The following is a 26352-nucleotide window of genomic DNA, read 5'->3' as shown; positions in this document are numbered from 1 at the left end:
TCACTGTAACATGTTACCCCATCTTATAGTATGTGTCATTATGATCTGATCAAGAACAACATACTAATATAATATAATAGTAATATCAAACCTGTGGAGATAAAACACTAATTGAAACTTTGACTCCATCAGGCAGCTATAATCTGCATCTGGTCTTTGTTATGTATCATGTTTTGCTTGTGTATGACATACTGTATGTCAGAAAGTTTGGTCCGTCAGGATTAAAATATCTTTGCACATTGAACGGTTCACATTATGTTTAACGTCAGTGTTTGGACTATGAATCTATCTTGGCTGTCTGCAGGTGAGATGGGATTTGTCGAGGGCAGCTGACTAAGTGACAGGCTGAATGTGCTGCATAGTGGAGTGAGGAAATGAAATGGATGAGTCACTTTTCTATAAATCAAGTTTTAAAAAAGCTAAAATCTGCAAAACGGTGCAAACGAGCAGTGGCCAACATGATAACCTGTATCTCAAAATGCACTACCAGCTTTTTCCACAGACAATGAATGGGAAGCAGGGAAATCATTGTATCTTAACCTTTAACACCTAAGCCTCAAAATGTCCGTCTAGACTTTTTTTGTGCTTATTTTAACCATAAAAGGGTCAGAAAATGTCCTGTAACTAAGTGCTTTTGCCCATTTTCCATAATAACTTTGAATATCTGGCAGTTATTTACAATTTACTGCATGCTAAAATTGTGTATTAACAATTTAAAATTAAAAAAAATTATTTAGAAAAAAACACTGTAGTTGTACACGAACACCAGATTTAATGTGATAAATTTGAAATTTGAACAGTACAAAACACATTTAAAATAATATTTGTGTCAGTCTTTGTCTCAATGTCCAAAAACGGGCCAAAAAAATTGAAACTATGTACATGTTTTTTTCCAAATTTCTCCTCTCTGGCAACAAAGATACTGATTCTCCGGCTTCCTGCAACAGAGTGAGTGCAATTACAGTAATAACCACAGGTTGGCTTTGACGTGCAACTTCTCTGACCCAAACATCTGTGTCCCTGCAAATCTCTATATGCTTTTTTTCCCCTTTGTTCCAGTGATAAAGCGTAATCTTCCTCCTGAATTTTACACCGCTCTGTCACTTGACTTTAAATGTGTTGCTTCTGGGGGATTTGTACAAACAAAGCAATGCTGTCATTTGCCTCAGGGAGAAGGCAGTCTCCAGGTAACTGGCTCCACTTGACCAGTCTGCCACAGCGAGTGACCCCTGCCACTGTCTGTCCTTGTGCTAAAGACAAAGCCCCTCAGAATAAGCATCTGCCAAAGGGGATTCTGGGGGATGACACCCATGAGACGGCTCCAAACATCTTATCGATCCGACAGTGAGATCAAGCGAGAAAACCACCGTGTCTATGTCCACAGGGACGACACGCAAGTGTCCTCACGGCAATGGACATGACAAAAGAGGGGGGATTTGTTTCCTTGGGGTGGAGCCCACTTAAACTGGTCAATTTTCCACAACAACATCTATGAAACCTCAGTCAATATCACTGACACGGTGGAGGATGTCTTTTGCCGTTTAGAGTTAGATCGCGTCACACATAAATCTTACTCAAGGTGGCAAGGTGGTCAGAAGAATGTGCTTGATAAATGAAGTGATGGCAGTGTCCTCTAAAATGTTTTAAGCTTATTGTAGCAGGGTGAGATCGTGACTGTGTGTGTGTGTGTGTGCATGACTGGATATCCATTTCAGGTGAGCTGTGTATCAGCTGCAACCAGGCACTTTTCATTACTCTGGTCAGCCTGCTGTGAGCACTCCATCACACACAACCACTATGCTGCTGTCGAGCCAGCTGTAGCAAACACACACACACAAACACACACACACAGAGACACACACACACACACACGTGGCATTTGGTAAAACAGCTTATCACTAAGTCGTTCATGCAGTGAGCCACTGTCAGGACTGCGATGAGTTGCATCAGTGAAGCTCTCACATGCGTCATGAGAGAAATCTTAATCACTGAAATGACACACACACACACACACTTGCTGAAGAGTGGGAATAGTAAACACTGACTGAACGGTGACTAATGCCATAATGAATACAAGTCATCATCTGTGCATTCCGACCATTATTACAAATGTTGTAACGGAAAGATCTACAGGTCGACACATATGGGATTTTCTAGGGCCAATGGCTGATATGTAGTTTGGTTTTTGGCAGATGTTTAATCATAACAACTGTTTAATAACAACACTTATGACTTCTATCCCTCCTAAGGCTGGGCGATGATTTGAGTACGATTAGTGATCGCATTCAAATCCAGGTTATTAAAGACCGCGAACAATAGCTAAATAAGTTAGTACTAGCCGACAGCAATAGTCTGCCTGACCCAGCTTCCATAAAAGATTGGGTAGATGATATTACTATTATATAGATATACTATTCACTCTTACCTTATAGATAAACTTTATTAGCACACCATGTTTACTTGTCTGCGCTAGCGCTAGCCGCTAGCCGGCCAGCAGCTAACTACAAGCTAGCTGCGTCCAAGACCACAGCATAACTTAAGACAGCAAAGGTTTCATATACATATGTGCATTGACACACATTTCTGTGAAATCCAGGCTTTTCATTGTAATCTAACAGAAAGAGCTGATAAATGATAACTTACATGAAATGAAGTGAGCACTACAAACACAAACGTGCTGGTTCTTCACAGCTAACTACGCGGCAAGAAGGCATCTTATGTGTTGGACTGTTGTACAAGTTAATGGTACGGGTGTGTTTTCTGACCCCAAACTGTGCACGCACATTTCTATGACGTAGCTCTCGAAAGGGTCTCTAAAACCTATAATTAAAGATGTTCATGTGATTTTCTTCATGCGCTTGTGTCGTATTGGAAAAATAGCATAAAACTGTGAAACCGTGGTTTTTCCTCAGGCAATAATCGTACCATCAAAATCTATAGTTGAGTAGCTGAAATATAAAAATGGTTCACACCAGAAGCCTGAAATAGCAGGACATCCATACTTGGGTTAAGCTATGTGTTTATAGTACAGTATAATTAATAAATGGGGCTGTATATACAGAATATTAAGTTTAACTATTTAATATGTAGAATGTGCACCCTTGGCTTTGTTCCTTGTGCTTATGTAACTCTGTAATATATGTCTGTAAAGTATTTATCATGTGTTCAGCCTATGTTTGGTGTGTTTAATTTGACCTCTAACTCACACTTTGGAACATTTTAAGCTTTAGACAGTGGGGGAAAGCAAAAAGTATTTTGTGATTCCGTGACTGCAGAGTCTGGCTGGAAGGAATAATCCCTGACATCAGCACTACACCAGTTGATTGCTTTAAAAAAAAAAAAAAAAAAACACCACCACGCTGTGAGTCAGCTCGCTGCATGCATAGTTAGAGGGCGATGATTCAGATATACTTCTGAAGCAAACTCAAAAACGCGTGTGCTGTCTATCCTGCAGCGGTGCTGATGAGCAGATTCACCGAGACGACAGGATGATACATTCAGCGATAAGTGGATTGTAAAAATGGATTTTATCTGTTGCGTTGATAAGCTAAAGGAATTATAAAGTTAAGCTGTTTTGATGACAAAGTAATTAAGCAAAGAACGGAAAAAAAACATCACCAAATATCCTGCACTATTTAGATGATATTATCTTTACAAGGTTACATGTTAGATTTGAGATCACTAACGGGGATCAAAAGAAAAGCTGGGATCTTATCACACACATGAGTGTGGGGAGAAAAACATATAATGTTCACAATTACAGTACCAAACAACAAGCACATAAATAATGCAATAGTTACTTTCTATCAAGGATACTTCACTCAGAACCAGGTGTCAGCATTTGTGGATGCCAGTGTGTCTTTGATAAAGAAATGCTGAATGGAAATCCTGACCACATGTTGAGTCAGAGGAGGAGGAGGAAGAGGAGGAGGAGGAGGAGAAGGCCGTGATCCCAGAACAACATGGCCTCAATCAATAGACAAGGGGTCCCATGAATCAAACCTGGCCAGAACCAATGCTAATGACTTAAAGGGAATTGATTTTTTTTTTTCAAAAGCATAAAATCAAGACATCAAGTCCCAGTCATTCAGTAAACCAGAATGTGCCTATTAACTGCTTAACAATGAACATAATCTATAGGTTTAGAGAGTGAAGCCAACGTGTCTGACACCTGTATTGTTTTGCGTTACATCAGTAAACATTTTCCCGAGGAGTTTATGACCTCGTTCACTAATATCAGGTCTTCTATTAGCAAATTATGGTCGTATTCAGAGTAAACTAAACAATAAGACATGATTTAGGGTGTGGCGATGGTGTGATGGACTGCAGCTGTCATGCATGGTGACCTGCCTGTCCTTACGCTGTAATACCCTCTTTCTATGCTTAAAAGCCCATTTAATCCTGGGATTAAACAGGTTTTTTTTGACCAGTGGGAATGTGTTTAAGTGGCATTCACACCTGGAGAAGATGACTCTGCAGTGCATGTAGGTTTTTATCTGCTTTGGCTGCGATCAGCATCAGGGAGAACGCGAGACGATAATTACGACTTTGTCTGCTTTATTTTAGCAGCGATGCAAATTCTAATGTAATTTACGGTGCAGCACAAAGACGTGCGTTCATATTCAGGCCATTAGCATCGATGTTAGTCATGAATGTTTTCAGCAAAACATACTTTTTACAACTCGGGACAGCAATCTTACTTGAGCATAAATTGTTCACTCACTGGTGAGTTTGAACGAGGGACCAAAGTAAAACAGTAAAAACTGGTATTAATTGTGATTGTGACATCAGATTTTTACTGATTTGAGAAAACAGGGACAGTCGTTTATTACCTTTTTTAAACTCCTGGGAATGCTAATTTCCCCACTTCTTTCCCAGCTCCACCCTCTCATCCCTGTGTTTTTTTTCTGATAAGACCAAGACGGTGCCAAGTTACAGTTAGGTTCTGGTACACAGAATTACTGGACTACTGGACTCCAGCAAAAATGTCTAGGTTGGGACTCTGGGAGAATAACAAGTGTTGGAGATGGTACATAATATTTTTTATGAATGTGAGACCTTTGGGTGGCTGTTATCCAATGTATCAATAAAGCAATGAAGGTAGAGTTTATGGAGGGACCAGCTTTATCTATTCTGGGTATTTTGCCAAGGAAGTCCAGCCTATCCACACAAATATACTTCTCACAACAGGAAACAGGGCAGTCTTGAGACACTGGAAGTCGAGAAGAAAAGTTTTAAGGAATGGAGTGATGAACTAACCAAGATAGCTTGTTTAGAACAATTTATTTATCAGATTAATAATAAAGGAAATGAATGGAAGGGGATGGCCACTTACTTCTTTATCTATGTAGGTTCAAGGAAATGTGATTTAATATTGTTTAGTGATACATTTGCCAAGAATGTGCACCTTGTTATTTATCATTTTATTTGTGTATGATTTATTTTATATTTGTCATGATTATTATTAGTATTTTTCTTTTGAAATTGATTTTAAACTTTTGTTACTGTTAATATGTTCACTTCATTTGGTTTATAATGTTTACATTTGCACATAATTTGTGCTTTTAACCAAGATGGTGCTCACCACCATTGGGGCGACAGTAGCTCAACCTTCGAGGAGGTTGTGGGTTTGATTCCCGGCTCCACTAGGCAAGACACTAGGCACTCCCGTTGCTCCTGATGACTGTGCCGGCAGCATATAGATGGATAGATGGATAGATGGATAGATGGATAGTGATAGAACATTTTTCAAGACTAGGAAAGTGCTATAGTCCTCAAATTGCAGTTCACAAACCAATGTCACGTTCACAACTACCATTACATTCAGACACAACCCTGCTCAGATGTTTAGCCTGACTGCGTACGTCGAGAGAATACTACACAGCTGATGTACTCGTCAATAAACCTGACATGTTGCTAAGCTACTGTTTGACAATCACTGTTTGGGTTTATTACACATAGAGAGAGCGAGAGAGAGAGAGGGGGAGAGATTGATAGGTGCCTTTCAACACTGTGTCCAGTTTCATTAGCATGTAACATCAGCCGCATCCTTCAAATCAGTGATATAAACAGAAATTAATCACAAACACGTGACACAGTCTCCTCACCAGAGCACAAGCACCATTAATTCAGCTCCGTGGTAAGCCACGCTCACCTGTTCGGCCGCCCACTCAGCCTTAAAGGTTTCAGCTGGTGACAAATGAGCCTGTCCTGCCCTGCTTTACCCCCAGGAGCTGCTAACACCACTAATTTCAAACCAAGGCCTCTCTCATTTTTAAAACCATTTTCTCTTGTAGGTTTTTACTTTTCCCATCTCTCTCTCTCTCTCACACACAACTGATGCCAGCAAGACTGTTTTCATCCGATACCATTTATTGATTTAACTATATAAAAGTTTCAGAAGAGTTAAATTACACTGGACTTCTGTTGCAAAGTTAAATTCACAGTAATTGGAGTATGGGCGACCCATATTTTGTGGTTCTTAATTAGTTTCCTATAATTGCATAACGCTAAGACAGAGGGGGCAGTTATGGGAAAAAAAAGATTTCAATGATAATTTGTTGAGTTGGTGAGAGATGAAATAAAAACTTGAAATGTCTTCACTGACAAACAAGCCAGTGTGTCAAACCGTCTGCAGGCTGTGGCCATGAAGACAGGCAGAAAGTACTCATGTTTTTTTTTTTTTATCCCGTCTGTGTATGTGACACAGCTTATTCTAGGGAAAAAAGCATGTGCAGTCAACTTCTGGGTTTTCTGGGGTCATGTCGGGGGCATCGAAACGAAAGTGAAACGAAAGTAAAGGTTCTATAAGCATCTAAGTATACGTCACATAGCAACGTCACATGTCTTGATATCTAGGAGAAATGCAAAGACAGCAGAACAATAGTAATGTAATTTCCATTACAGGAGCCACCTCGTGCAGGGAAGTGCGGTCAGAGGAGGCAGGTGAATCAGAGCCTCGTCTGTCATCCACTTGTCTGTTCAATAAATTCATTTTCATTTTTGATCCTTTTTATACTCAAAAAACGCACGTCACTGCCGTGATGCCAGGCCCACTTCCAATTAGTTGTTTTTAATCAAAACTGACAATTTATAAAGCCTCTACCAATGAAAGGGACGGGGAAGAGACAGTGTGAGTCAAAGTGAAATTTGAGACTCTCAGTGCGACAGACTTGGTGTCAGGATGCCAAGAACATTAAAAAGAAGGAACAGGCAGTAACAAGGGCAGAGACAAGGAGAAATACTTGAGAGGAAAAGAAAGTTGAGAGAACAAACATTTAGGTCAAAAAAAATGTCAGTAGCCGCAGTCGCAGCACAGACGAAAAACGACCATACGGGATGAATGAGAGAATGTAAGTGATGGAGTAGAAGGCTGCTGCTTGACAGACCTGTCACATGTTGATGTATGGGCCTCTTATCTAGCGGCGCATTATCAAAAACACGGGGAAAACATGTCAATATGTCTCGCTGTGAGCACGCGAGGAACAAAACTGGTAGGTGTCACTGTCTCCGAGTCATGCCTGTAAAAACTCTCACTCCTGCAGTGCACATCAGATGGGGCAGGTGGGAGCGGAGTCTACGGAACCATGACGACTGAAATGTGATGCCTCAAAGTTAGCGGGGAAATGGCAAACCTCGCAGCGAGGCCCCAGGTGTAATCACAGCACAAACAAGGCATTGTCAACCCGTTTACGTAATATGACATCAAGGAAACGAAAAATAACAGCTCTAATTTTAACTCCTATCTGTATCTGTGAGAGCTGGGGTGCTTCTTTTTAGATTGTATTGATTGAGCTGATGCCGAGGAGGCTAAAAACAGAATATTGCATAATCAGGTGACTTTGCAAAGGCAGAACAGTTTCATCTCATGGTCTCACTGAGTATGTTTTCATGACCAAAAAAAACCTAATTATTGTGCTAGTTTGATTAATAGTGGACTTATAAACCTGTGAATCCATCTGAAATTGTACTAAATTGAATTTTTCAAGGTTGGACAGATAATGCACTTGAAAGTCAAATAACTACTGCATGTATAGACCAGAATCCAGAATCTGGACTCTAGCTGGCCTTGGTGCTTTGCACATGCATCAAAATTCCCAAACCTCACTAATACCCTGAAATAATAGAAGCCATACGCAACAAAATATGGCCGCTGCATTTGTTGGAGTGATGAGGAGACATATTTTGTACTTTGTCAGCTGATGAATATTTTTAAGTTACTGGATGGTAGAAAGGGCCACACAGTTGGTGTAGTCTGTGGATTAGGCAAATTGGGAACACTAAACTGACTGTAGGTGTGAGAGTGGGTGTTTGTTTGTCTCTATGTGGCCCTGTGATGGACTGGTGACCTGTCCATGGTGTACCCTACCTTTCGCCCTATGTCAGCTGGAATTGGCACCAGAGAGTGAGAGGAGGGTTAAGTCCATTAGCACCCAGGAGGAACAAAGGACAATACTTAAATGTCTCCCCTCTTATCTCTTTTTCATACTCGCACAATCCTCCCTTCCTTCTCATTCTTTGTCATTGCACAGCTCACTTTGCTTTAACGCTTTGGACATTGTCGTCACCCTGAATAGCCTGTTAGGCGGAGGCTGAGGTTGCAACGAGGTGGTTGATTGAAGCCTGCTCGGCTCGACAGAACGACCGTGTTGTGATTTACTGTTTTTGACAGTAAATCACAACACAGTTGCTCAGTAAATGGTTTGCTGGAATGAAACAAAAATCATTTGCTTTTCAGCTATTTCTTTGCTTGACAGGCTTAAGCGGCCAGAATGCTTAGTCTCAGGTTTATTTATACAGTACAATATTACAATTCCTGATGGTTAAAAGAAAAGTTCTTTTTTGTACGATGTTAGCAACACTCTCTGCCTTTATCCTTACAACTCGCTTATGCCTGAAAGTGATGAGTATTTCACAAAATGTCACTGTTTCTTTAAGTTAAAGTAAGTTACGTGAAGTGTGGACAGCTCTGGCTCCACCACTCATTTTCATCAGAGGCATCACATGTGATCCACAAGCCAGTGTCATTAAATGTAATTGTCTATGTACTCTAGTATTAAAATCCATGTCATCTGTGTACAAGATATCTCACACTCCTTGCCATGTGTTCCTTTCCCTGTCTCACAAGCTTAGCTTGTCTAAACATCTGTTTTGTTTTTTCATGTTAGGTGTTGATTCCTACAAGGGCCAGCATGTTTTTTTCTTTTTCTTTTTTTCGCTCTCTGTGCCAGTTTTGACCTTGGACTGTACCATATACATCACCACCTGTGAGGCCTCTGAAGGAGACGGCACAGCTACTGCCAGAACTGTCAGAATAAACAAACAAAATGTGCTTGGCTGTCAAGTGCATGCATCCAATATTGGATTCAGAAAAAGAAAATCTGCTCCAAAAAAAAGCTGCAAAATATTAAAAATACACACGAGAGTCCACTTTAACTCACAATCACTCTGATCGTGTAATACGTTCCCTAAATATTCAAGATTATAGTATAGTTTATTGTCACAATTTATTGTAATATGGGTTTTATAAATGCAGGGATGGCCTGCATTTTCCTATACATATACCATGTTTTTCTGTGTTGTAAATTCAAATATGTATGTGTCTTTTGCTTCAATCATGACATTATGGGTTTGATACTTGCACATTTTTGTTATCCCGTGGGTGAGATGAAGCTGGCAGCCTCACACTGGCCAACCAGGGACAATGCGGCAGACAGGCAGGCAAGCAGCTCTATACGACTGTAGAGGCATGGCAGGTCCGGCTGAAGGAGAGGCACCGACACCCATACTAATGAGACTGTATACGCAGCGCAGTGACCAGGCGTATGCAGGAGGATCAGGCAGGAGTGATCACACAGCTACACCCTCCCTCCCTCCACCATTCAGAAAAAAAACCTCGGCAGAAAGTTATTTGCTCTCCTCTCTTACCATCTCAACCTTTGCAACATTTTGACAAATGTGCTGCAGCCTAAGCATTCACAGCAACAACACAAGAGCAACAAAGACCACACATCAATCTTGTCACCACATGAGAACAACAACAATTAGCTGAAGAATGTGCTGCACACTGACACGTTTGCAGTGATGTTATTGCTGGAAATAATTAATCATGATTATTATTTATACTCAAGATGCTACTTTGATACAATGGCATGACGATAAGTGTTCATTTTTATAATAAACATGTATAGTGCATGTGTAGACACCACAGAATCCCCCGCAGATTTCATTCAGTAGCTGCTACCATAGACATACAGTTGATGAAACAATAGATGGATTTTTATGGTTTTCCCAGTGAAGTCAACCAGGAAGGGAGAGTATATTGTATTGCCATCAGGGGGCAACTTGGAATGAAAGTCTATGAAAAAATGAGCCTACTTCTCACTTGGTTTATTAGACATTAAACATTTTCCTGATGAGGTAATGGTCTCAATCACTCGTTTGAGGTCTTCTTCAATAGCACATGATGCCAAATTCATCACTTATGTTGCCATTTAGAGGAAATTCAACAATAAAATATGGCACATGAATGGACACCAGTGTGAGTGACTGCCAGTATCATCCAATAGGAGCCGCCTCTAATGCCGCTTTTCCACTACACATTTACAGCAAGGCTTGGCTGGGCATGGCTCCACTCTACTTGTTTTTGTTTTGGGGTTTTTCCCATTAGTTGTAGTACATGGTAACTGGTACTTTTTAGTCCCTGCTCTGGTGAGGTCCCAAGCAAGCCGAATGTCAAATAAACTTGCAAAATGACATGAGGCTCCCAAAGATAGTTTTCATCACACATACACAAAATCTTGCAATGTGTTTCTGTTGCTATATTTTGTTTAATTTTTTTCTTACTGATTGACATCATTGTTATTCTTCTCAGATAACTGTGTGTATATGTTGATTTCAACAAAGGGTAGCCATCTATTATATGGACGCAAAGAAAATGAAGAAATACAGAAAATTGCATTGCAGCACTTAATAACTGCCCAGTCCCATACGTGATAAGACAACATTAGCATTGATGGTATATACTGCAAGTACTGTACACCTCTGTGTAGCACACAAATTAAAATAGAAGAGGGAAGGATTAGATGAAAAAGAAACAAGCAGGAAGCATTGACCTTTGGGAGCCCTATGAAATTCTCCAGATGAAATTCATTAGCAAACCCAACAGATTAATAAAGAGTGAGATTGCTTTCTGATGACAGACAGATGCTCACCAAGCAGGTGGAAAATCTGAGACTCAGAAGCATCTCGATGCCCATTACCTGACACTCTTCAGGAACAGCTGCCTCACTCCCCCCCTGCTGTGAATTATGCAACAGTGGTGTTTACAGTAAAGCTGCACTGCCTGTGGAAATACAAACAAGAATGTGCAACCTCAGGACGGCGGGGATTGTAGCTGCCTGACAGACTGTTCCTGCTGTTTTACAGTCGGCAAATAAGGGACAGACTCATAACAATCAGACTGGAGGTCAAGTTGGGTCAAAAAGGTTTTTGCTTGACAGCGTTTGCAGAAGTTAAAGCTCTTTCATAATAAAATTAGCAGGTAAAACTGGGTGAAGTCACTAAAAAATGTGAATAACACCATTACTATTGCCCTGGGTTGCCGGTTTGAATCGTGACAGGTCAAGGTTTGGGGTACCTGAATAAGAAACCCAATCCTCCCTTAATTAGGTTAATTGGACACTTAAGTGGACATTAGCCACTGGGTTGTCACATCCAGTGCAACCCTAGTGCCGATCCCTAGCCTGGATAAGTGGGAGGGTTGGGGTAAAAATCTCAAATCAAATATGCTGTGGCGACCCCTATGAGGGAGAAGCCAAAAGAAAAAAACCTTAATTTATAATCATTTAAAAAATGATATTGAATGCTGTCTCAAACATTAATGCTAATGACCCTGCCAATGGATGGAAGATGAATGCATGTCATAGCGCTGCGCCATATACAATACAGCAGACAACAAAGAAATTAATGTGTAACATTCAAAATATGCCAATTGGAGCCATAGCTAATAAAAACTCTGTGGATTGCATTGATTTGACCTGAGTGTAAATGCTTAAACCCATTCCTAGTGGTGAAAACCCCATTTAAACACAGGATTAAATGGGTTTTTGACAAGGGGGAATGGGGTAGTAGTGTTACAAAAGCTGCTGCAGATTAAATCCAATACAAAAAACACACAGCTCTGATGCCCATTAGTCCACATAACAGGGCACAGCGTAATTTATTGCTGCAGTCAGTTACTGAATCCTTCTCTGGTTTTATCTGTTATAGCCAATTTGTTTTGATAAAAGTGACTATATGAAGACACGGTCGTGACATAATGAATATGTAGTTTTAATGTGACGGGATCTCGTGGAACTGTCTATTAGCAATTATTCATGTTACTCTGAGTGCTCCTTAAACACAACAAGCTCCACTTTGTGCAGTGAGTGGGAATGCACATGAATGCATAATGAATAATATATAGGTGGCAAACTGCAGCGTAGAAATGAAGGCAGCCGGTGTACTGTTTGCGTTAATGCCACCATTTATTCTTTAAGTGTGGAGATGTGAGCACATTGTCATGCAAATTATTTTTTAATGCTAATCTCTAAAATAAAACAGAGAGCACTAGATTATGCATTAACCTTGTTTTGGGAAGATTCTCAAGTCAGTTATCAATAAAAACTACAATGTAATGCATGTTGATTGTAGATACTGACAGGCCAGGTGCACTTAGGTCCAAACCCCTAAAGATTTGTGATAGATTTAATTGTTTACACAGTATGTGCAGACAATTCTAAGCAGCCAATGAAGAGCTTCCATTTAGTCTATATTAATATGTCACATATCAAATAATCCTGCAGAACAAATTGAAGCTCCAAAATGTTCCCAAAATATTGTTGAGCATTATTTTCTGAGCAAAATGGAATTGTTCACTTAAATTGATTAATATTTTTTGCATATTTTGATTTCAAGTTGTTGTAAACGCGATGAAAATTCCAGGAACCTGGAAAACTACGTACATATTTTTATATTTATATTTCATATTTAACCAGCTTCAAGGTTATAGTGAGGGTGAATGATCATGAGAATGTTTGTGTTCAGCAGTCCTGGGGGACATGTTGCATCTATCTGTGAAGTGGGAGACAGGCTTCAAATTGCCTCGCAGCTGAGGGTGACACAGAGCACTATCACTCCTTCCAGCTACAGTCCAAGTTTGTGTGTGTCTGTGTATGTGTGGGATGAAGGGATGCTGGTGTACGTTCTGTCACAGGGTTGAATGTTGCTCTTGACTCTTGACTCTCTGACTGTGAAGGACATTTGTGTCCGAGTGTCTCTCATGACCAAATGGCTAAACATGAAGACAACTGCAATTAAAAAACACATTTAGTAAAGAGCACTGGCTTTTGATTCTTATAAGCACGAGGAAACCCTGGTAACAAATCTTCAAATTATTACCCCACACGAATCTTAACCATCCTCTAACTCAGTTTTCAGAGCAAACATTACTCTTTTGGTTTCCTTCCATTGCTCTCATTCCATCATGTTTCAGATGAACCCCGGTAAAAAAAAAATGCTAAACGAGAGTTTTCTCTGCTGACAAAAATGGTTTCTTGACTGTAGTGAACAGACGTTCCAGTTTCTGGGGACTGTCCCAATTTCAAGTGTTCCCAGGTCAAACAATGAAACACTAACATGTCCTAGTTTTCAACTTTAACAACTAAAATGTCCCAGTTTTCAGTACAATCAAAGTAAAAGTTCCATTATCACTGGTGGACATTTGTCTTTATGTGTGTCAGTCAATCAACATGCTGTTTTTAAGGCTGTTTGTCGCTCAGTGTGATAGCACAGGAGGACATGTTAGCAGTTAGCCGTTAAGCGAGGTACATTTTTACCACAAATGTTGTTGTTGTTTATTTATTTATACAGGTTTACGACACTAAAAAGAACTTAAGTAATTAAGTTTCATGAGGAACCTGTAGCATTTGGGCTTGATAAGTGAGCAGCTACGCTAACGTTGGCTAGCAGAAGAAAATGTAGATATTAGAAAAAGCTAATGATGCTTTTTGAAATGTTAGCTTATTATCATAAAACGTATAGTATTTACTGTAGTGTATAATTATTAACTATAATCCCCCATCAAATATTACTAAAACTACTTAAATTACGTATGCTAACAATTTCTGGTATCATGTCTTTGACGTTGGATTCCCACCTGTTGCATATTATAAAAATATACAATTGTTTTATTTAAAAAAAAAAAAACATTATAACACCCAGACAAATATAATATTACGTTCAAGGTGATTTGGAATTGGTAGTTGGCTTCATTGAGACTGAGTTAGGAACTGATGTTTTTGCACATAAAGCACAAAACTTTTGCAAGTTATCCCTGGAGTTTTCAAACTTTTTTGTTATCTTCAACTACGACAGTGACTTTGCATTATTATGCAAGATTGTGACACTGCGCATTGGTGAGATTATGTCAAAGCATAGCCATGGTGTGATTTCCCAGTCTCCAGCTCAAGCTTAGCTTAATCTGCACTTCTCAAAAGGATACAATATCTGTTGTGAAATCCTCTGACTGAAAGAATTTGTATACATATGTGTGTGTGGACATGTCAGTGAAAGAGTACATCAGCTCACTGCAAATTCTATCAGTGAATAGGAACATAGAAAAAGTAGTTTTTGTTGTTGAGCTTAGGGATGCTGGTGTACTCATGGCATGACAGTAACACTGTGTGTCTGTGAATTCCACATACATTGCTGTGTGCGGATGTTTTTGATAAATAATTGAAATAAACTTCAATGCAGACTGTCATGTTACTGTTCTTGCGGTCAAACATACTGATGTGAGTGTCCTATTTAAGAAATAGGGGATTGTTTAAAATTAAAGGCCTCATAATGAGAGTGGAGCTGGGCTAAGATCTAGATTCCCTCATTGTTAATTTGAAACAGATCATCACAAAGGCATAAGGAGCTCTCACATTAATGATATTGTATTGCTGTGTTTCCATTGTAGGGAAGAAAGGGTCATACTCAAATTTAACATCATCAAAATTCAACATAAACTGCACCCTAATCTCTGCATTTACTTCTTATAATGTGCTTATGTTAGACATTAACACACTGTGTGGATTGTTAAATCCACTAAACTTAGCCCAGTCAGCAAACCCTAATCATGCAGCTTAAGTGCCAAAATGAATTTTCATTTTGCAGTTTTTGTATCAGAGAGTCCCATATCACCCCATTGGAATCAGATTTCCCCCTTAAGCACAACAGATTCTTATATTCTAAAACATTTTGTTTTCTACTTGGATGCATTCACTCCCTTTTAAACCATATACTGTGTCAGACAATGGCGCGAACACAGCCTCTACTTTAAATTAAAGGAACTCATTTGGAAAAAAAAAACCAGACTGACTACAATCATTTAACAAGGGCGACAGCTATTTGTCATTTGCAAAGAAATAAGGGAACATCCAATATCGTGAGCTGTTACTTAAAAATCCACAGGCTCACCACTGATTCCACAGCAAGAACATTATCCTGTTGCTTCATGAAATCAGGTTCCACTTATTATTGATCACCACCTTCATTAAAGTTCTCTAGCTTTGTTTTGTTGTGTTGACTTCCATATCCCCACAGCAGAAAGACTACTGACTGGTAATATAAGGCCAGTGAAGTGTCTGTTTGAGCTAATAACTTTAGAAAATATGTAACTACAGGCCTTCACTGCACATTTTTCCAGGATTTCACAAACTTAAACTTTAAATGACACAATATATTATATCATCATCATTTCACAGGCTGTGATAATGCATATTATAATACTGTATGATTATATTTTATTGTGTTGAAAAACATTCTCTAAATTTAAATTTAGAGTTACTTTTACAGAAAAATACTGCTAAATGCAGTAATATACTGAATGGCATTACTACTGTGAAGTTCCAGTAATAAACAGTATTTGTTATAACAATATAACTCACATTGCTGAATCACAGTAATACATGGCATAAGAGAGGTGTTGTCAATTAGCAATAATTTACTACAAGACAGTAGTAGTAGTAAACAGTAATGTATTGTTAATTTGCTGTGAAATGAATGCACCTAGTAGCCAGTAATTTACTGCGAATGTGCAGCCAAATGTTTTATAGGGTTGGTCAGATGCGTTATCATGTTTGTTAAAAGCTGACAGCCAACTCCTGATGATGGGTGAGCGGTGGAGCAGTGGATGTTGTGCCCACATGATGCCCAGAGCCTGGGCAGTGACACAGGCACACCTGCAGTCAGGTCTTGGTTTGGGTGAATGTAATTGGTGTCAGAGGTCAGAGGGATGGCGTTAATCTTCCATGAGCTCAGATCTGCTCTCTGACTCCTAATCAAACTGCCTGTCTGTGCACGCTTACAGGGAGCTGGGAATAAACCAATCACCAGTGAACAGAATATCGGCAAGAGTGAGAAATCCAGAGCGGTGCATTTTTTTTGGGCTGACGAGGAGACAGAATTTATGCCGTCATCTTTAAAAGTCAAACTGTCAAACTTTAATTTATAACTTAAAAAGTGACTGTAGGTCAGTGATTCTCAACCCTGGTTCTGCATGTTTTAGACGTGTCCCGCTCCAACACACCTGATTCAAATAAATGGATCGTTATCAGGCTTCTGCAGAACTTGATGACGAGCTGACCAGGTGTGTTGGAGCGGGGAAACATCTAAACTATGCAGGGCAGTGGGTGCACAGGACCTGAATTGAGGACCAGGCAACACAGAAAGGGGGCATATTTTCACCTAGAGCAATGGAGGCAGACACACTTCACACTTCAATTGCCTTTGCAGCAAGAAGGCCCGGGTTCACGTTCTGCATGGAGTTTGTGTGTGTGTGGGATTTCTCCGAGTTCTCCAGTTTCACAGTCAAAAAACATGCAATCTGGCGATTAGGTGGACTGTCCAAGGTGTACCCCGCTTTTCGCCCTACGTTAGCCTCCCGTGACCCTCATGTGGAGGATAAAGCAGTAGAAGATGGATGGATGGATTTCCTAGGCTATTGCCTGCATACTGACGCAAGGCCAATAGTCAAATTAAATGAAGTAGTTGATCTACAACTATAGCCTTAACTGTGCAGGGAAACAGAATGAGAGAGAATCTTGCTGCAGACAGTCAAAGGTAAATACTGATCTCTACCCCAAGCAACAAGGACCTGATAATTCCCAACAAAGTATTCATTTCTCTTGTCTTTATTGTTGACCACAATGTACCTTACAGTCAGTATAAGAACATAGTTATTGCTCTTTTCAGGAATATGTGTGGGAAATACAGGCCTTTGTTTTGGACCGACCAGAAGCACATTACCAAAGGGCCAAACTCACCATCTTTCTTATATTCACACAGAAGTAATTAAAGCCAACTTATGGCTCAAGGGTAACAACTTTTACAAAAAAACAACTTTGCTACAGTATGTCCCTGTGCACACAAGCACCGACAGGCACAGTCACTGCAAACTGCCCCAGAAACCCAGGGGAAGGTTATAGAAATTTATTTGCGAAACAAAATATCCTTGAGCTTTGAAGATCATCCTGCATTATTTCTGCAGCATCCTCAGCACTGCTTCGTCACTAACGCTAAGCAGCTTCTCCGTATAGAGTGATACAATATAAATGTGTGCTTGATTGTAAACTACATGCAGAGAAAAGTCTTCATCAATTGTTTATTTATCCATGTAAAGCCAAATTTAATGCGTAACATCGCGATGACTACTGTAATTCCTCGCATGCTGGCTGGAAAAATATGGAAAAATAAAAGCACTGACATGAACAAACAGCTGTTGCTGGGATCTTCCCGAGCTCTGGACACATGAGACATAATTAATCACCAGGGGACACCGAGTCTTTAATTGCTGTGTGCTGATAAATGGTCTCTGGTGAGAAATGTTCAACTTAACATGCAAATGTGTGTCACGGGATCCATTTAGCGACAGAGCCCAGGCAGGGACTTATTGTAAAATGACACATGCAGGGAGATAACAAGACGCTTGTCAGGCGCCTATACTGTAAAACAGTTCTTTCTATTTTGAGCTCCTGTACCGGACGTGCAAAATGTAGGATGCTGCGAGGACTGAAACGTAAGGAGGTAAGAGATGTATTTTTTGATTTGTCCTTTTTTTTCCGCTGACAAACTGTTAGGAGAGGAGAGGCAGGAGAAGAGGAGGTTAACGAAAGGGGATAAAGGAGGTGAAAGCTAATAATACAAACGAAAGGAGGAGAGGAGAATAGGGACAAGTAAAGAAACGACACAAGACAAGGCAAATTAGTGCGAAGGAGAAGAGATGAATAGAAAGATAATCGCGATGAGGGGAGCGAGGGAGGAGGACTGGACAGGAGAGGACATCGGGGGAAAGGAGAGGACACAGAAAGAAAAAGACGGGGGGGACAAAAGGAAGATTATGGCAGCACATCACTACCACTCCAACAAAAATAAAAATAGGTCAGTATCAGTATCACGACTCATTTTCACGATCTGATTTGTCTACTTTATGCTTTCTCCGAGATCACTTTAGATATCTGGCAGTTATTCAACCATTTAGGAATTGCGGTACTGAGACGCTGACGTCACAAACGAGCGACGCGCCGGTGAATCTTGTCTGTGATTGGACGGTCGCTCCGCGGAAGTCCTGAGGACGACAAACGGTGTGGGAGTTACGGTAATGAGAAGTACACATGCCAAAGCCTGGATGGTAACAGAAGGGTTCAGTTAACACATGATGAGATTCTTCAGTGGATGAAACTGTGAGGATTTTACTTATATCACCTTTACAAAATAACCTTTTCACGTTATAATGACAAACATATCACACTTGTACAACACATTTTTAGTGTCATAAAGCTATCACGTTAAAACATGAAATGAATCGTTTTATAATGTGATACTGATCTATTTAGTGGCATTAATACGCTGCCACAGTGAATGGGCAGAAGCATGACCAAAACTGGGTGACAAGAGTGATTGTCAAGGGCGCTCGGATGAAAAGAGAGGAGAGGAGGGGAAGGAGGCGAAGGAGGCAAAAAGAGGCGAGTGGACAAAGAGAGACAAGTGAGGAAATGAAAGGAGAGCAGACCATTTGAAAAGAGAAGAATCTGAAACTTATACAAGAAGTAAGGAGACGAAGTGGATGGACATATTTGTGGGGAAGAGGAGATGAAAGGGGAGAAGAAGTGAGGAGAGCACACTGAATGTAATGGGAAGGAGAGGAGATGGGGTAGTGGGCAGGGTGGCAGGAAAGGTCACTGACTCAGCAGCACAGAGCAGCATCTGTGAAGGCAGAGTTTAATCACCTCCAACCACTTCATCAGCTCATGCGTGAGACAGACAGAGAGAGCTGCGTCACCAAGGTCATAAAAGCCTCTCGCTCTCTCTCTCTCACTGCTGAAGACATATACTGTAGCACGAGATGAGACGCTCTCCACCATTGTGGCTCTGCCTCTCAGTGCTCGTCTACTCAAAATGTGAGCGGAGGACGGGCGAAACAATAGCTGAGCAGATGGAGCACTAAGACACTTCGCCGAGGCTAAGGAAGACGTGTACACACTTTCAGGGCACCACGCTTTTTTCTCTCTGAACTCAAGTTGTACTGACAGCACGTTGCTATGGCAGAGAATCTTTAGAGAAACAAAAACCTGACATCATATTCTTCACTGTATTTATTTACTGAGACAGAATGCACTTAATTTTGCCGAAATTGAAGATAAAATAATGACTTTTGCCATCATAATTAAGCCTTAGAACACAGAGCATTTTGGCTGCTTTTGGTGAGTATATACAGAGACTATAAGAATGTGCAATATAGAGTGTCTATAGTTTTTTTTAGCACAACCTAGGCAATCTGGATATAAACACACCTGAGTAAAAAGTACTCTAAATGTTTAAAATCTGATTGAATCTGGGAAATTTGGAAATACGAGTTCACTTAACTCGGTTTTTTGAGCAAAAAGAAAAGAAAAACGCTCTATTTCGTGACTTCTGCACAATTATCAAATCTGTTATATCACTTCTAAAAATGTGACATAAAATTAATCATAACTTTGACTCCACTTTGCAACACACACGCCCAGGATGTCCATATAAGGAGTTGTGCATTTTTCCCCCCAGTAATTTACCATGTGTGCACCTGCGGCAGAGAATATTCATATACAGTATGTACGTGCCATGTGAGAATGGTCTTGGGTGTTTGGGACTCTTTCATAAACTTATCATCTATTTTCTTTCAAACTGTAAATCACAGTGTGTATCTACATTAATGACGGATTAGCAGGAGCATAGCTTTATACCACAGCAGACATAACACCATACAGGCTCCGTTACAGCACTACAAATCCTTCAATACAACACAGCGTGATGATTGACACGAGAGGCTGGTGAGTCGGCTACGGATATTGTAATTACCTTGTGTGTGTTTGTCAACTGACCTTAACACCCACTATGTTGGACTGATACAGTCGAGTAGAGACACTGCAGCAAGTTAATGAAACAGACGGACGGAGAGAGAAAAGCCCAGACTCTGGGGTTTAGTGTCGTCCATGCTCACTGAAAAAGCCAATTAGGCCAATACTATGTGACATTTGTGTACTTCCCCATCCCATGATGCAGCCCAGTATGTGCAGTGCTACTTCAGGAAGCCTGAAACAGAGCCCACTTGTACTCTTCCCGCTCTCATTTCTGAAACACCCTCCTAGTATATTTAATGTTTTCAGAGGTAATAGAAGCATTCAGGGTTTATTGTTTAATTGAGTGAAATTAGTGGTACAGCAGTGTAAAAATGCACTCACAATTACGCAGTCTTGCATTCGCAATTAGCCTCTGAGATCCTGAATGTGCTGCTCCTGTGGGTTTTGTGTAGCGTTGCAGTGACCTGCAGCTCATCACGACGCCTGGAAGCTTTACTGTTGTGATTCACTCTCATTGGTCTCAAATGACATTTTCAGCCGTCAAAATTCAAAAATAAAACGTCTGCGAGAGCCCTTAAGACACGACTGCAAATGAACAGTGATGTTGCTCTGTTGCTGCTGGATGTGTAAATACACAGTTGTCCGTTTAAAAATAAATGATGATTGGTCATTGTTTAAAGGTTTAAAGGTCCAGTGTGTAACATTTCTTATCCAGAATTGTGTTGTCTGACTTTTACTGCCTTAAATGAAACCTTTTATATCTTCTTTAGGCACGGGCCTTGCTTTCTCTTGTGCCACCATGTTTCTACAGAAGCCTGAATGGACAAACCATCTTGAACGTGTTCAAGTGGAAGCCTGCTACACCCACACAAACCCTAGTGCATAAAGAAGGAGGAGGACACAGCAGAGTGAGTGGGAGAGTGGACAGTTGTTGTGAAATAGTGTCTTTTTTTGGTGTGTGAGGGCCACCATAGTTCCCTGGTGCTCTTGGGGAAAGGGAGGGCTGAGCGTAATCTCACCTTTATGATGTCACTAATTCTTACACAGTGGATCTTTACAATTTAAAAAGAAGATTATCAAAAAGTGACACTACCAACATTGATTCTCTTAACTATTGGGACGCAGTTTTTGCTTGAATAATGCTCACTTGTTTCGAACCCAGTTACCAGGATTACATGTTGAGATTGTGCACATGTGTGTATTTTGAGGAGGCATTTTTCTGGTTATGGATGTGGTTAGGTTCAAGCACAGTGAGATAAGTGTGGTTGGGTTAGGGCAGGCAGGTCCAAAGTCTGGCCCTCGGGCAGATTTTGTATGGCCCGCAGCTTCGCAGTTTTATAATGTCTTATTTATGGTTATAGGGACAAAGTGGGACAGAAATTCAACCCCAGTCCCCTGTCATCCCCGGAGAAAACAGAGACCTGAATTGGCAACCCAGCCATAACAGATACAGTTATGATGTTATCTGACGCCTCATCTGATGTAAAAGAAAGGCAGCATTTTTTCATTTGTTCACTCCTGCGTGGCTTAGGTTTGGTTACATTGCCATTTAAAAACTACAGTTGTGACAATGAAAATACAATTGTTATAAAACAGTGCATTTGTATGTAACTTTAACTATTCAAAAAAAGATCAATTTTAAAAGGGACCATTGGGCCCCGGGAATTTTCCCCTCAAAATGTTGCACCATCATCTCCATAAAAACCCATTGGAGCGTTCTCATAACGTCACAACACGACGCCTCCATTATGACAAAAACACGAAACAATTTGCCCAAATAATCTGTACAGAATATACAAATGTACTAATGCTTCCCATGGTGTGCAGAAAATTAAAAAAACAAAAACAAATGTAGCCTATTACATAATTCCATAAAATGAATAAAGCATACAGTGGCTTAAAGTTGTACTTAGGGTTAATTCTTTTCTGGTAAAACTACAAGGAGAACTGCTGCAGCCTTTATGGACAAGGACAAAAATGCTAATGGAGACAATAATATGCATGACATCAATCTTAATTTTCACCTTAATGTATTCAGTGTGACTGTTTGTGCAACAGCGGTTCAGCTGCAGCTGAATCCCACAGGCTCCTGGTGTGAAAAGACTTCCAATGCTCTGTGTCCTTCCACGTCATAGCGATGATGATGATGATGATGTGTGTGAGTGTGTGCTACTGTACAGTATCTCTGCAGCAGTCTGACTAAGCCAGTTTTAAAGACACCCACCATCCTGGATCAGAGCCAGCCGGGTTTCTTTCAGACTACTTGTTGGAGTAGAATCGTGGTTGTTGGCTCCCTGGCAGCTGATATGACACTGACACCTAAGTGGGATCCTGCAGTCAGTCCATCACCAACCGATACCTAACTGCTCCTGCACTGTTTCTATCGCTCTACAATGCACCACGCATGGCCCATGAAAAAAAGCAATGATATCATAATACAGTGATCCTTCCATAATTGCACTACCATAACACACCTGTCACACTGAAGGGTACAAAATGTCCTCAAAAAGGTAAAGAGCAGAGTCACATTCTTATCACCGCTGTCCGCCAGTATCCCATTGTTCCTTCTTCAGCAATAACCCATTCCCACTGGTCAAAAAAACAATTTAAACCCACGTCAGACAGGTTTTTAATCAGTGGGAATGGGTTAAATCAGCATTCACTCCCTTTATATCAGCTTTGACTCGCCATCATTACTTCTTTGTCTTCATGTTTTGCAGCATGCAATACAAAACTAATTTCCGGCACAACGCTATGATGCACATTTATAAGCTATAAGAATTTTCACTTGAAAGATCACCAAAATCAGAGTAGGAACCAAAATAAATGAGCGAACATAGCCACCATAACATTGTCAATGAGCTCCATGGTGTTGTTGTTGTTTTCTTCTTCCTCCGACATGTTTTGTTTCGGGCACATTTGTGATGTCACACTTCATGCATGGATGAAAAAAAACCACCACAAGGGCAAAACAACCACTGGCAGTGGGAATGGTGTTGATTGCCTTCTTTTTAACAGGTTCAAAAATCCTGGGTATACTCTCCGGGTGGGACTCACAGGGTACCTCACAATACGTGTCCTCTCTGTGATATTTCACCGTTTCAAGTGCAGACAGTTTTATATTGTTCCATGCCTAGTTTTAGGTTGAGAGGGTCTAAAGGCGTGTAACAAAATGTACACACAGAGTTACAGTAATAATATTATAATAATAATAATAATAATAATCATAATAATAATAATCATAATCATAATATTAGTATAATTGTTATTAATAATAATAATAATAATTATTATTATTATTATAATAATAATAATAATAATAATAGTGCAAATAATAATAATAATAGTGCAAATAATAATAATAATAATAAATAATATAATATCTCAAGAGTCAGGCAAAAATATGGTGCTAATGATCTAATCCAACCCCGACTGCTTACCACTCACTTTATATCATTTTATTCTAGAGCTGGTTATAATAAGAGCAATCATTCCGTGCCATTCAGCCCACATTGTACCTGTCAAGCTGTCCGAGCTCCCTCAGTGTGTCAGAGGCAGAGCAGAGGCTCACACACACACACACACACAGGCTGCTATGCTAACATCCCTCAGTGTGCCATCCACAGATTTGTGGTCCCACTGAGCTGAGCATGAATTAATAATGAGCCCGCCACTAACAAAATGGGCTTTTAATTGTACAGACTCCTGTTTGACAACAATAACTGAATCATGGGCCTCGATACAAGCTGAGTATCGATCAGCCCCCGGCATCAGAGTGTGAATCCTTACAGGGAGCCAGCAAGCTGCAGTGGAGCCATTAGTTGTTGTTGGGTTTTTTAACACCAAAAAAAGAGACATAAGTGAAGACATAGCAGTGTGCAGCCGTAGTTTTGCTGTAGTCTGTGGATGTTCATTCACAGTGGAAGAAAGAAAAAGCCATTCAACCAGCAAATAAATGGTAATTTGGTGCTGATTAATTCAGAATCTGATTCTGTGCCGAGTTAAAACCTAACACAGATTCACCTAATTGCTCTCAGAATACATGGTTTTGCTTCCAGGACTCCAAATCTAGCAAAGGTCTTTTCCCCAAGACTGGTCTGCACAGGACAGCCATGGTCTGCACATGCATATGACTGTAAATGCAATTATTATTATTATTATTGATACAGTTGTTGTTATTATTATTATCAGATGTGCAATGCCAAGTGACTCACTGAGTGAACTTGGGCTGGGAAAATTATGGCAAAAAGTTATGATACATTACTTAACATTTTCCAGGTCACTGAATATCAAAGATTATCACAACAAATAGAGATTTGGGTTTTTGACAGAGTGAAAGTTGAAGAAACCACAAAATTGTGGACAGAAAAAAATATAAACTTGTTAAACATAGAGACATTTCACACATATAAGGTGAAACATTATTGAAGAAAATTGTGTTTATACTGTGAATACATTTACTTTGCACTGTTTGCACTAACCAAGTCTCACAGTATACATACAGATATGGACCTGTAGATGTACATGTGTATGTATTTCTTTCTTTTTCTCGATTCGTGGGCTGATCTCTCTGAGAGTTATCAGTGCATCTTGTCTTTTTTTCCCTTCTAAATGAAGTTTATGTATCTGCCTCAGTAGAATGTGACCTGCCAGTCTGGAGCCAGCTGTAGTGCAGAGGAATCCTGCACTGTCACAAAAAAAAAAAAAGAAAGAAAGAAAATCATGCTCATCACAGTCATTCTGGCTGCTGTTGACAAGGACGTGACAGTCACTGAGTCACATATTATGGGATCTTTGCACTTTCACATCATAGGAAGGTGAAGGTGAAGAAAGGAGAGAATCCAAGTGCAACACTGACACTGACGATGCAACAATGCAGACTGATGATGAGCCTCGATCAGTCGAGACGTCAGGGTTTTTTGTTTTTTTGTTGTTTTTTTTTAACCCGCAACGCCTGATATAAATCCATGTGAACGTGTGGGAAAACAATCTTACCTTATTTTCTCCTGATCTTGTGAGCAGCAGGAGGAGCAGATGATGATGATGATGATGATGACGGGTGTCGGTGACACAGGAATAGTTATCCAGCTCTTACATGTCGGCCGAGTAATAATAAAATCACTGTCACCGGCTCTTTATGTGTCTGGGAGGTAAACAAGACGCTCCTTTAAAAAAAGATTGCTTAAGAAATATATATATTTATGATCCTTTACTCTTGATGGCAGCCTCCAGACGCGGTCATCGCTCGCTTCTTATCCCCCCCTCATAGAACAGCGGTCCACTGACAGCAGCTCACCGGTTTACAGGAGGCTCCATGACGGCAGGAAAACGCAGTGTGGAGGCTCCTGCTGCTGCTGCTGCTGCTGCCGGTGGTGATGCAGCATCAGCGGCGGCGGCGGCGTTTGGTCCGTGGAGACGCGGGATGAGAGAGGTGGGGGGGGGGGGGGGCTGCTGTGGGTGCGGGTGGGGGCATCCGATGGCCCACGACAAAACAGGCAGCAGCCAAAATGAACTCACGAAGCGAAGACGGGCGAAGATGAGCAGCAGCAGCAGTGTCTGTGATTCACATCCATGAGTTTTATGATGATGATGATAATGATGAGAGAAGAGAGGAATTCTTCTCAAACAATGGATCTTTAATTAAATTTCATCATGAGTCACAATGTGTCAGGGCTGTTAACACAAAAATATTTCTTAAAAAATGTGTTTTTTTTAATACATGGACAATGGAATTAGTTAAAGCTGCGGTGTGTAACTTTTGTATGATATGATGTTTTTCTGCCAGAAACAGAAGTAATGTAATATTAGCTGTGTTTCCATCATGGTGCAGTACGGTACAGTGTGGAACCCAAGGGAAGAGTACCAGAAAAATGGCGTGGTTGGGGCTGGTTATTTTGGCACTATTCCTAATGGAAACACAAAAATATAC

The 26352-nt window shown here is 40.4% G+C and overlaps 1 protein-coding gene across 3 annotated transcripts in view; it reads right to left on the bottom strand.

Annotated features, from left to right (window-relative positions):
- The window catches only part of dlgap4a (discs, large (Drosophila) homolog-associated protein 4a), an 89259-nt gene extending 63419 nt beyond the window's left edge, over nt 1-25840 (bottom strand). For 2 of the 3 annotated variants that reach the window (XM_058643033.1, XM_058643034.1), the window contains exon 1: nt 25419-25840. The gene's annotated coding sequence lies outside the window, so the exon portion shown is untranslated. The remainder of the gene's footprint in view (nt 1-25418) is intronic. The other variant, XM_058643035.1, reaches the window with a different exon arrangement.
- Between the last annotated feature and the right edge of the window lie 512 nt (nt 25841-26352).

Source organism: Solea solea, chromosome 11 (assembly GCF_958295425.1).
Source record: "Solea solea chromosome 11, fSolSol10.1, whole genome shotgun sequence".
Classification (NCBI taxonomy): Eukaryota; Metazoa; Chordata; class Actinopteri; order Pleuronectiformes; family Soleidae; genus Solea; species Solea solea.
Note: the sequence above shows the minus strand (reverse complement) of the source record. Positions and strands in the feature narration are given on the sequence as shown.